Below are 11,457 nucleotides of genomic sequence, written 5' to 3'. Positions count from 1 at the left end.
CACCATCGTTGGAGCTGTTGTCTGATGGTGCAATAGATTTATAGTTGCAAAGAGCGTGCGCGAGCAGCTATACGTGTGAATGATGAACATTCTAATTGTATTAGTTTTGTCTTTGTTAAATCTCTAATCCCATTCTGTTTCCTGTATTGCCTGTTATTGGTTAAATCTCTAAATTCATTGTTTTCTGTATTTCTTGTTTTTGTTAAATCTCAATTCCGTTTCCTGTATTTATTAAATCTCTAATCCTATTCTGCTCCGTGTATGTCCTGTATTCGTTAAATCGCCAGTCTCATTCTGGTTCATGATTGGTCTTCGGTGGCCACAATATAACCCGTTACTAAATTCCCATGTTTTCTTTTGTTGGTAAATGATGGTTGTAGGTAAAGAAGCGTTATTTTTTCACAGGTTTCAAAAGGATAGGACCAGAAATAAGATTTTTTCCTTGTCTGCAGTTATAGCTGCTGGTGATTGACGCCCATTTGGTGTCTACTAAACGTGAGATGTCAGGATTATTTGTTTAAATGTCAGAGTACGATTGCAGGATGCTTATGACACATATGTATATATATATATATATATATATAATATATATATTATATATATTATATATATATATATATATATATATATGTTATGTTATATACATAATATATATTCATATGTGGTTGTTATTATATATATATAATATATATATATAATAGATATATAGATATAGATATATATTTATATAAAGTATAAATGTTCGTGTGTGCTCCGCTAAGGTTATGTCACGATGCATGAAAACCCAACATATTTTTAGTATTAAAAAAAAATCACGGCAATAGTCGAGTTCTCTCGTCTACCTCATCCCCGGGATCACAGAGGTGAGGAAGGGAGGGAGGGAGGCTGGGGAGAGGGGGAGGATAGGCTGTCCTTTTCAAGACCTCGTAATACCCGAAGGTCTTAGCATTAATTCGGCGTGAAGCTGTTTTCGTGATCTCTTAGACAATGCGCAGGAGGTCAGCAGAGACACGCCCTCAGCTCTCTTCTCTCTCTCTTCTCGCTCTCTCTTCTCTCCCTCCCTCTCTCTCTCTCTCTCTCTCTCTAGCACTTTGAAGGTTGAAATTATATTGCTGGAATTAGAATACATTACGTTTTTCAGTACACACACATATATATATAATATATATATATAATATAATTATATATATTTATATATATATATATATATATATATATATATATATATATAAATTATATATATATATATATATATATATATATATATTATATATATATATGGGGATACAATCCACAATGAAGTAAAATCCTCTTGTAGTTTAAAATGTTATATATCTTGTACAGATATATATATTTTAAACTACAAGAGGATTTTACTTCATTGTGGATTGTATCCCCATTTACTTAGATGTACGACATAGTACCTGGCTTCTGCATATATATATATATATATATATATATATATATATATATATATATATATATATATATATATATATGTGTGTGTGTGTGTGTGTGTGTGTGTGTATGTATAGAATATATGAATATATACAGTATACACATATACGTGTGTATATATTATATATATATATATATATATATATATATATATATATATATATTTTATATATATATACATATATGCAAGCGAGCGAGCGCGCGCGTGTGTGTGTGAGTGTTTGTGGGGTTGTGCGTGTCACAACGAGTTGGTGAATGTATATGTTAACCCATAGTATACGAAGGTACACCTGTTTTGCCGTTGGCACATTTGGAAACTATAATAGCACCCTGCAACAAGAATGCCCATGGTCTCTCGACTGAAGTCGTGACGTAAAATACTACACGAAGACTTTTTTTCGCATTTTGTTTTGTGCGTTTTTTCTCCTTTATCAGGCTCTTCCGGGAGCTTTTAAAATACATAGGTTCGTCACGAGAGAGAGAGAGAGAGAGAGAGAGAGAGAGAGAGAGAGAGAGAGAGAGAGGTGAACCAGTAGGATGACTTTTATGAAAAGAGTCGAGGCAAAAAGGGTTCAAGAACGAACGAAAGGTGAGGGAAGCTGTGAGGTTTCTGTGACCATCGATTCGCTAATTCCTATGAATGAAGCCCTAAAAAAAAGTGGATTTGAATTAAAAAAAGACTCAAGATACACATGGGGAGAATTCCGACGTGTACATGGTTAAATTGAGAGAGAGAGAGGAGAATGAGAGAGGAGAGGAGAGAGAGAAACTGATAAATTACAGGAAGAAAAAATCTTGTTTGACATTTCGTTCCTAGCATAATTGCTCCGGTATTGACTTTTATTGCAATCTTTATAATACTGGAGAAGATACTAAATAAGTTGATGATCATTATTTAAGAGACAGAACGGGACAAAGAGAGAGAGAGAGAGAGAGAGAGAGAGAGAGAGAGAGAGAGAGAGAGAGAGAGAGAGAGAAAAGCCTACAAAGAAACTATTATTCACAGAGATGAAGTCAGCCCTCGGAAAGTACTTCTACTTTGCATTTTGGTCATATTATATTACCTATTATTTGTCAATTTCCTCCGACTTACTTACGTCCATTCTCTCACTTTGTGGGTATATATATATATATAGATATATATATATATATATATAGTATTATAATATATATATATATATATCTATAATTATATATATATATATATATATATATATATATATAATATATATATATATATATATATATATAATATATATATATAATGCTAATTCATTATAGAAACTGCGCCCGGCTTTAGACCTCCCCACCCCCTTCCTCTAGTCTAGTGGATGAGCCCAAGCGGATTCATTCTCATGGCTAATCGGCTTCTTAACTGATGAAATAATAACATAGATTACAGAACTAACTAATAATTTCCCAGTCACAGACATTCACGAATCCGGTCCTGATTGTTATTTATTAACATTTAATTAGCAAATGAACTGGGCAATTTGATCACCTATTCGTAAGGTACGGTGCAATTTAGGTTTAAACATTGCTGAGTAATTATGGGGCAATTTGGCCGCCATTGAGTCATTTTTCTCTTAAAGTTGTGGTTTTTGTTTTTCCCAGATATCTTTCACGTTGGGTCATTACTTCTATAACTTGTGTGGTATCGAGTTTGATCTGATGTATCTTGGAAGCCGTACGCAGCGTAACGTAAGATTTGTACTTATCATAATGTGCGTGTGATCTCATTGTGCTCACGTCTTAAACATGTAAATATAAAAATATACATATAGCAGTGTCCTAAGTGATTTATTTTCTGTTCAGTAACTTTATACTATTTATCCAACAAATTTGATTGATATCAGTGTGGTAATTTTACTTCAATAAGCTCGTAAAGCTTAAAGCATTCATTTTATTGTTTTCATCTCTCTTTCACAGGTACGTGCCATCCTTAAACTTTCGGTCTAAACAGTACGAAAGCTCCTGGGAGAATTGGCAGGACGACAAAAGTAAGTTCTGATTCCCCGCCTCTTGTTTTTTACGGCTGTTGCAAATGATGTGGGTGTTTCGCACTCCGGCGGAATTTCCTGTGGGCAGCTTTCTTTCGACCTTCTTCTTTCTTTATTCGAATGTTTGTTTCCTTTTAGGCGTTACATGACTTAATTCCACTTTCTTGTTAAATTCTCTGTGCTGTTTCCCGTTGTCCTTTTGAAATTGTGCAACAGTACTGTTTTTACTTATTTTCTGTTTGATTTGGTAAAACTAAAGTTTTCTATTTAAACTTCTTGTACATTTTCCTTGCTTTCTTGGTTAAGCTTTGACTAAAGCTTATTTTTTAAGCTTTACTTAAACGCTGTTCTCCCATCTTCAGTTGTTTCCTTCCCTGAACAGAGAATAGAGAGGAAACTAGATTAGGGACACATTCAAAATGAGTAGTTGGCCTTAAGCCACTATCCCAGCAGCCATGGCATATTTATAGTGTATAACCCAACTCTCATATCTTGGTTCGCTTTCTTCCGTATAATAAATGTAAATGGATAGCGATGGTCACCGATGATTGTGTACACAAGAAAGTTTCCTGTTGACAGTCAAATTCGCAATTGTTACAGGCCCAGTGCTTGGTCTTTGCCCTCGATTCTATATTCAGTTCAATTCAATTCAATTCAATTCAGGCTTATGACACACAATCTTTATTTTCTGAAAATTATTGAATAATATATTTCAAGACTTCATTCAGATTACAAGGCATATTTTCAGATATCAAAAAACTCAACTGAATTTGGACGATGGATATTTAATACTAAATTTTAAGACTTCATTCAGATTACAAAGCATATCTTCAGGTAACCAAAAACTGAAATGAATTTAGACATTGGATATTTAACACTATATTTCAAGACTTCAATCAGATTACAAGGCATATTTCAGGTAACAAAAAACTGAAATGAATTTGGACGATGTAGGCCTGTTGTGTTGTTCGCTACCGAACGGTCGAATTCAGATAGATCCTCCATGAAAATAATCCACTTTTTAGTTTTCTTTTTCAGTAAAATGTGGCTCTTCAGATTTTATTAAACTTCAGTGTTAGTATTAGAATGTCCTAAAAGCCAACTCGAGAAAGACCAACGACGTACTTGATGATGATGATTGCTATTATTATTTCCTTGGGGTTTCTTCCCTGTCCTGACACTGATGTTAATAGGAATTGGTGCAAACATGTCGTCTTCTGGTGGCTGATGTCAGGGAAATCTCACCGTTTGCATAGGTGTCTCTCTGGGGTTACGTTAGGGTAGGATCTAGGTCACTGAAGGACACAGAGGATTTTGAAGTATGTTGAGCCATTACCACATCAAAAACGAAAGAAGTATTACGTATATTTAAACACGGGAGGTTAGTGAACTGCTAATCTATTGCATTGGTCCCCTTTTGACTTTACGATGGGATGGTTGCTGATCTTGAAGGGTTTCTCTCTCTCTCTCTCTCTCTCTCTCTCTCTCTCTCTCTCTCTCTCTCTCTTCGTCGTGACGGGCGTACTTCGGTATATCGTGGTAAAAGCTTATGCATAATCATATTACCGTCCAGTATGTTCTCCATCTATCATCATCTCAAGCTGTAAGCGCCGCGCGTGGTCATAAGCAAGGCGTGTTGCAACTGCTCTGGATCCACAATCCATAATTGGGCGTCTGAGAATGTGGGCGTGTGCGCGCGTTATAAGCTTGCAAAGCAGTGTTATGGGCGTTGCCACTGCATTTAGAATTCGCAACGGTTTCAAGCAGTCTGGGATTGCAGGGAGATCCTAGAAATAAGGAACGTTACCCTGCGCGATTTCTTTGTTTTGTAAGACACTTTGTCATTAAAACGTTACTGAGAGTAGATTCCGGAAGAGAAGAGCTCTAGACATTAATGGAAGCTGAAAAATACGGGAAAGTAGGGAAATATTAAATATCATTGCTATATGCGTGATTACTTAATGTTGTATTCGTTTCCTCTTCATCTGACATAGCCTTTCTTCTAACTCTTTATTTTTTTATCTATTATCAGAAAAATATCACAGACATTACCTAGTACGTAGGGTATTACAAAATATTACAAAATTAAATATACATACAATATTTACAATTACTATTGGTTAGAAAGAATTAGAAATCAAAATCAATGTATTTCTTGCTGAATAGATTTTCAATTTTTTCTTTAAATTTCAATTACTTATAGACACTCTCCTCTCACATTTATAGTTGTTTTCCTTATCCTTTTATAAGCAGGCAATGGGGAATAATATACACGAGGAAAGTAATTCTCGTCAAGGCCAGTGTGTTCGAAGCCCTGCATTCGTATGAGAGAGTACAATGATTTGCTAAATGTCAGCGCAGTAAGGACAGGACCAGCTCAGGGAAATTTGTGCAATGGTGGCGGAGAGCTGAAGGTTCACCCTTCTTGCTGTATTACCAATTATAAATAAGGATACTAGAAAATCGATTCAGAATGGTTGTCGTTGAATGAGCAGTTCCTCGGTTGTAGGCATTTTCTTTCGATGCGTTAGTTTCCTTACGTTTTTGCACATTGTTCGTCCTTCTTCTTCCTTTAGTCTTTTTCTTCTTCCTTCTAATTGCTACGTTTTTCATGTTAACAAGTTTACCAATATTGTGTTGCTTTTCCATTCTTTTCATGTTTTTCGTTTTTGTTTTATCTTTTTTTTTCTTTCTCTCTTTGGTCTTCTTTTATTTCTCTCCGAATTTTTCTAAACCGAAAAAATTTTTCCGGTTTAAAGTTGTTTCTATGATGGCCTTCCCAATTCATTCTTTAGGTCGTTTTCCCTGTTCAGAACATAATAATAATAATAATAATAAAATAATAATAATAATAATAATAATAATAATAATAATAATACTTTTCCTATCGTGGCTTGCGTTGCCAAATAATAAGCTGTAATAAAAAAAACAGCAGCAACATGCGAAGAACAACAATAAGAGCATTGTTCCTTGAACCAGCTCTTGTGGAATGCCACGCCCTGGGCACTTCATGAAAGGACGTCATCATTGGGAATGGGGCGAGGCGCTCCGGAGCCCCTGAGAGAGGGCCAGTACTGCTCACTTCCTGTGCCTCCATTTCGAAAGGGCAGCTCACGATCCTGGTCAGGGAAAGGAAAGACTGCGCAAGGTCTTTTCGACTGTGATGTGAGCTGAGCTCTTCACACGCGCTCTTACGCTTATATATTAGCACTTAAATTTAGATATAAAAAGATGCTAGTATGGGTTACGCTTCTCTGAACCGCAAGACTCTCTCTCTCTCTCTCTCTCTCTCTCTCTCTCTCTCTCTCTCTCTCTCTCGTAGGGGGATGATGCCGTCAGTACACCTCATGCGGTGCACTGCAGGCTTTACTTGTAAGGTTCTTTCTAGCGTGCCTTCGGCCATTAGCTGCAACCCCTTTCGTTCCTTTTACTGTACCACCTTTCATATTCTATTTCTTCCATATTACTTTCTACCCTCTCCTAACAATTGATTGATAGTGCAACTGTTTTGAGGTTTTCCTCCTGTTACACCTTTTACTGTCAAATTCCGTTTCAACACTGAATGCCGACATAGGTCCAAGTTCTCTCTCTCTCTCTCTCTCTCTCTCTCTCTCTCTCTCTCTCTCTCTCTCTCTCTCGAGCAAAAAATCGCTTGACGATAAGGAACATTTCAACAAGTCCTGTTGCTTTGAAGTGAAGATTGCCATTAAACATAGAAACCATTTCTAATGTTATTTCTGTCCATGACTTCTGCGATTATGATCATTGTTATTGAGCATCCCTCTCGCCTTTTCCTATATGGAAGCTTCACGCCCTGGTGGCCTATAGGGGATCGTTAGCGATTTGTCGCCGATCAATGTGGCTTTGATTGTTATTTATTGTCGCCTCTCATTTGCGATTGCCACTGATAGCGGTTTTCTGTGGAATGAAATGGCTGTCGCCTCGTTCGTTCCACTTGGTCAAGGACCGTTGAAATTTGTCCTCTTGTAGAAGTTTTATTAGGACTGCTTTTGCAGCATTGTAAATTGCCAGTTTACGATAAATAAACGCGTATTTTGTGAGACATCGTTGCAAATAAATGTTTATTCAACCTATGACAGCAACCGTCCGATAGACCACCATTTCTTGTCGTTGGATTTCAACAGCGCAATGTCAGCGATTGCATAAGGGACCTGCAGGTGAAAACGAAACCAGAAAGAGAGAGAGAGAGAGAGAGAGAGAGAGAGAGAGAGAGAGAGAGAGAGAGAGAATTATGAAACATATTCACTCCTTGATTAATGGGATGTGAGGCTTTCGTTGTTCCAAGAGAGGCGGTTTTCTTGGTTGTCCATTTTTGGATGTGAGTTGCGAAAATTTGTGGTGGCGGACCTACAGACGATGAAATGCAGAATCTGAAACTAATTGATAAGAAACTTTTTTTTTTTTTTTTCAGCTCTCTCTTTCATGTTTCAAGCCCACGTGTATTTCTCGTTAGACTTGACAAATACAATGGGAATAATACTAATTAAGCGTTGGCTATGAAGTAACATGTGTGCATTATTAGATGTGTACTGGTGAAAGTGCAACATGTCAAAACTGAAAGAAATACGCTTGTATGGCCAGTAACGAATAGAATGCTTTAATGTGATCATTTTTGTCCAAGTTATTAGTGATTCACACTTTCTGTATATGCTAGATATGTATAAATTTTCGTGCTTTGCTTATTATGAAGGAATTTGCCTTGGAAATTATCTCTCTCTCTCTCTCTCTCTCTCTCTCTCTCTCTCTCTCTCTCTCTGTGGGTGTGGGTATAAGGCTGTAAAAGGCTTACCCAATATCATAATCGAAGCCGTTTTATGATTAAAGTTAACAGAACCCCCTCTTATTCATCATAGAGCGAAGGAGAAATTAAACCGTGCGATAATTTACGAACGCTCATGTTGAGTAATGACAGACCTATGGCAAGACCGGAGACTGTCTTTGCTGGTATTATCTTATACGCCTTTTGGAATAGTTTGGTTCTCTTCGTTTCCTTACTCTGTACCTTCCCTGTTGGACTTTCTTTCGTATGTGACGCTTGCAAACTACTTACACCTAAGCAGGCACGTGGATGTGTCCATGAATATACGTTTATATATTAAAATTGACCGAAATTTACAATAATTGTATATGGAGAAGGGCGTTGTTCAGTTTAATGTTCAATGGTTTATTTTGGCTCGGATTTTTTTTCTGTTTTGTTACCTTAAGAAGAATATCTGATTTTGTTCTCATCTTTAATTGTGCGTCCGTTGCCGTTTGTTTTATTATATCCTTTTGATATTATTTGAATAGTGATTTTAAAATGCAGTTTGATATAATTTTTTTGTAAAAAATACCAATTGCTGTACCTTACAGACTGTTGTGATGTTCTCTTAATCATGCAATAATTATATTAAAAGATTGCGATACACACGCACGCACACTCACATTATATATATATATGGATATATATATATATATACCATATATATATATATATATATATATATATATATCTATAATATATATATAATTTTATTGTATATAATAACAGAGAGCATAAAAAGATAGGAGAAGAAGGCACGCCGCCCAACCATACAAGGGAGATCTAATGAGAAAAGATTGTCTTGAGGCCGCGAACCTGGCACAGCAAAATCCAGTCTTATGTTTTTTCTTGAAAGTATGAAATTAGCGATTGAAATTCGAGGTTCACTTTCGAATGAAGCTCCAAGGTCTGATCCGGTATTTTTTCCTTCTCTGAGAAAGAGAGTAAGAAGTCAGCGGAGGAACGGATCGGCAGAAGGTCAGAACTGGGCGTAGCAAGCGTAGTGCAAGTACCCTGGGTACTTCACTGCCTTTCTGCCAGTCTCACCTTTGTCTGCCGGGCAGAGACGAGGTATGGGCGTGGCCTCCAGGGGGCATTTTTATGGATATTCTAGCATGATAGGCAAGGTGCTTGGGAAGGGTAAACAGGTGCGTTAAGGTGGGCTGGTCAGGTCGGAAGAAAAGGGCCTGGCAGACTCCCGGTGGATTTGTTTAAAAGTTTTGAGAGGAGAAGACTTACCCAAGGAGAGGATACGAAAACATGATGCCAAAAGTACTTCAAACTCCCGAAGCTGAGATTATTTAATTTTTGTTTTGCCAAATCTTTCTTTCTTTGTTCTAACGGGGTCTTGCTTTGTTTACAAGGCCTTGTCAGCATTTGAATGCTTTTGTTTGAGTCATACAGCATACTAGTAACAAGGTATGTATTTTTACTGTATGAAGGCATTTGTGGATACAAAGAAGTGAAACATTTTCTTAGAAAGGGGATCAGTAACTTACGATAAATTAGTTGGAGACTTAAAGAGGTGAATTATTCATTTGCCTTGGACAGTCAAACCTGAGGGAGAGATTTGAACTCGGATGACAAGATTTACAAAAGTTGGCAAAGAAAAACGTTACTGAGAATCTCCGAGAACGTGACTTGAGTTGGCGAAGATTTTGTGAAACGAACACAAAAAATGTATAGCGCTCAGAATTAGATTATTGATAAATCAGTGACTAATTATGATGAAACAGGAGATAATGAGACAACATTAAAGTCGACAAGATTAATATTGAAAATAGAATACAGTGCAGTAAAGAATTCACTCACACTCGACAAATGCATCTCAGATAGACAAAATTTTTAGATAGGAGTTATAAATTTTTTTATGATCTTTATTGTACACTAATTTAGTAATCTGAATTTCTTGTAGTGTAAAATAAACTGTTTTAATGCCGGGACTGTATCCTCATACCTGTATGTTTTTATATGTAAATATGTATAATGTTAGCTACATAGTATATTGTTTAGAAATTTCGTCACTTTTCCTTTTTCGGTTACGATTCAAATCCGTTATTATTAGCAATTCAGCATAAACTATGTTTAATTATTCTGGAAGAGGTCATAATTATTAAGCTAACCTACTTCGATTTCTACAAGGTTTTAGTAATTAAAATCATGCCTTTTTTATCCTTTTGATTGGCAGCCTTCCGCATTGGCAATAATTACTGACTCGGAAATGTTATCTTTTCTTTTGTCGTACAAAGAACGACATTGAGCAACTCTCTCTCTCTCTCTCCCTCTCTCTCTCTACGTCATTAAGGTTACTCTGTTTCATCATCGGAGAACTGATTTCTCTCATAACTAAGTTCAGGATTCTGGTGTCCATCTCCTTGACTTTAAAAGGTAAGTGGGTGAAGTGGACGCATCATAATCCCTTCCCCTCCCCCCCGCCCAAATAATAATAATAATATTGGATATTTTAGAAAGAAGTGACGATAAGCAACGGGGGTGCGTTGAAAAGGTGACGAAGATACGCGTAAAAATAGCATAAGGTCCATATTCATGAACATAATAGAAAGCTATGTTTTCACAAATATTTTATGGAAAACTACTGTTTCTACAAAGACATGGGCACGTCCTCATTCCCCTGACATTATTCGGCTTCGGGATGACCTCGCATCCCAGGTGCGCCTTCTCTGTGGGTCATTCCAGATGAAACACAAGATAGGTCGATCGATAGATAGGTAGACTGATAGATAGTTTGAACTCGTAACCTTCTAGATGACTCTCACTAGGAAGAGAGACCTCTTTTAAAATATGAGAGTCAGTTGAGAAAGAAATCTTTCTTGTTTTTGCAAAGGGCACGAGTCTCATTTTGACTTGTGTCTGGCCACTTACTCGGATCCAGACAGCCATCAGATGCATCAATGATTTCTTTCTCGACTTAGGCCTTCAGCTCGATTGCATGATGTTGCACAGCTTGGCGGGAGAGTGGTCGGGTCATTTGAACATGGCCTTGGTGTAATCGAGTGCAGGACGGAGAGGTTGTTAGAAGCTCTTGTCTTTACCAAAGTTGGGAATCGCGTCTTGTAGGAAAATCTAGTAGTAAAATAAATTTTTTTTTTTCGGTAAGTTTATCTAAATCCAGGCTTAGGTTACAATCCTAGCAATGGCAGATACGCTTGTTCCTAT

General features: G+C 36.8%; 1 protein-coding gene across 4 annotated transcripts in view; it reads left to right on the top strand.

The window, feature by feature from the left end:
• LOC135211965 (uncharacterized) overlaps positions 1-11,457 on the top strand; it is a 934,916-nt gene that overhangs the window by 787,608 nt on the left and 135,851 nt on the right. The window lies entirely within an intron of this gene.

The sequence above is a fragment of the Macrobrachium nipponense genome, chromosome 40, assembly GCF_015104395.2.
Source record: "Macrobrachium nipponense isolate FS-2020 chromosome 40, ASM1510439v2, whole genome shotgun sequence".
Classification (NCBI taxonomy): Eukaryota; Metazoa; Arthropoda; class Malacostraca; order Decapoda; family Palaemonidae; genus Macrobrachium; species Macrobrachium nipponense.
Note: the sequence above shows the minus strand (reverse complement) of the source record. Positions and strands in the feature narration are given on the sequence as shown.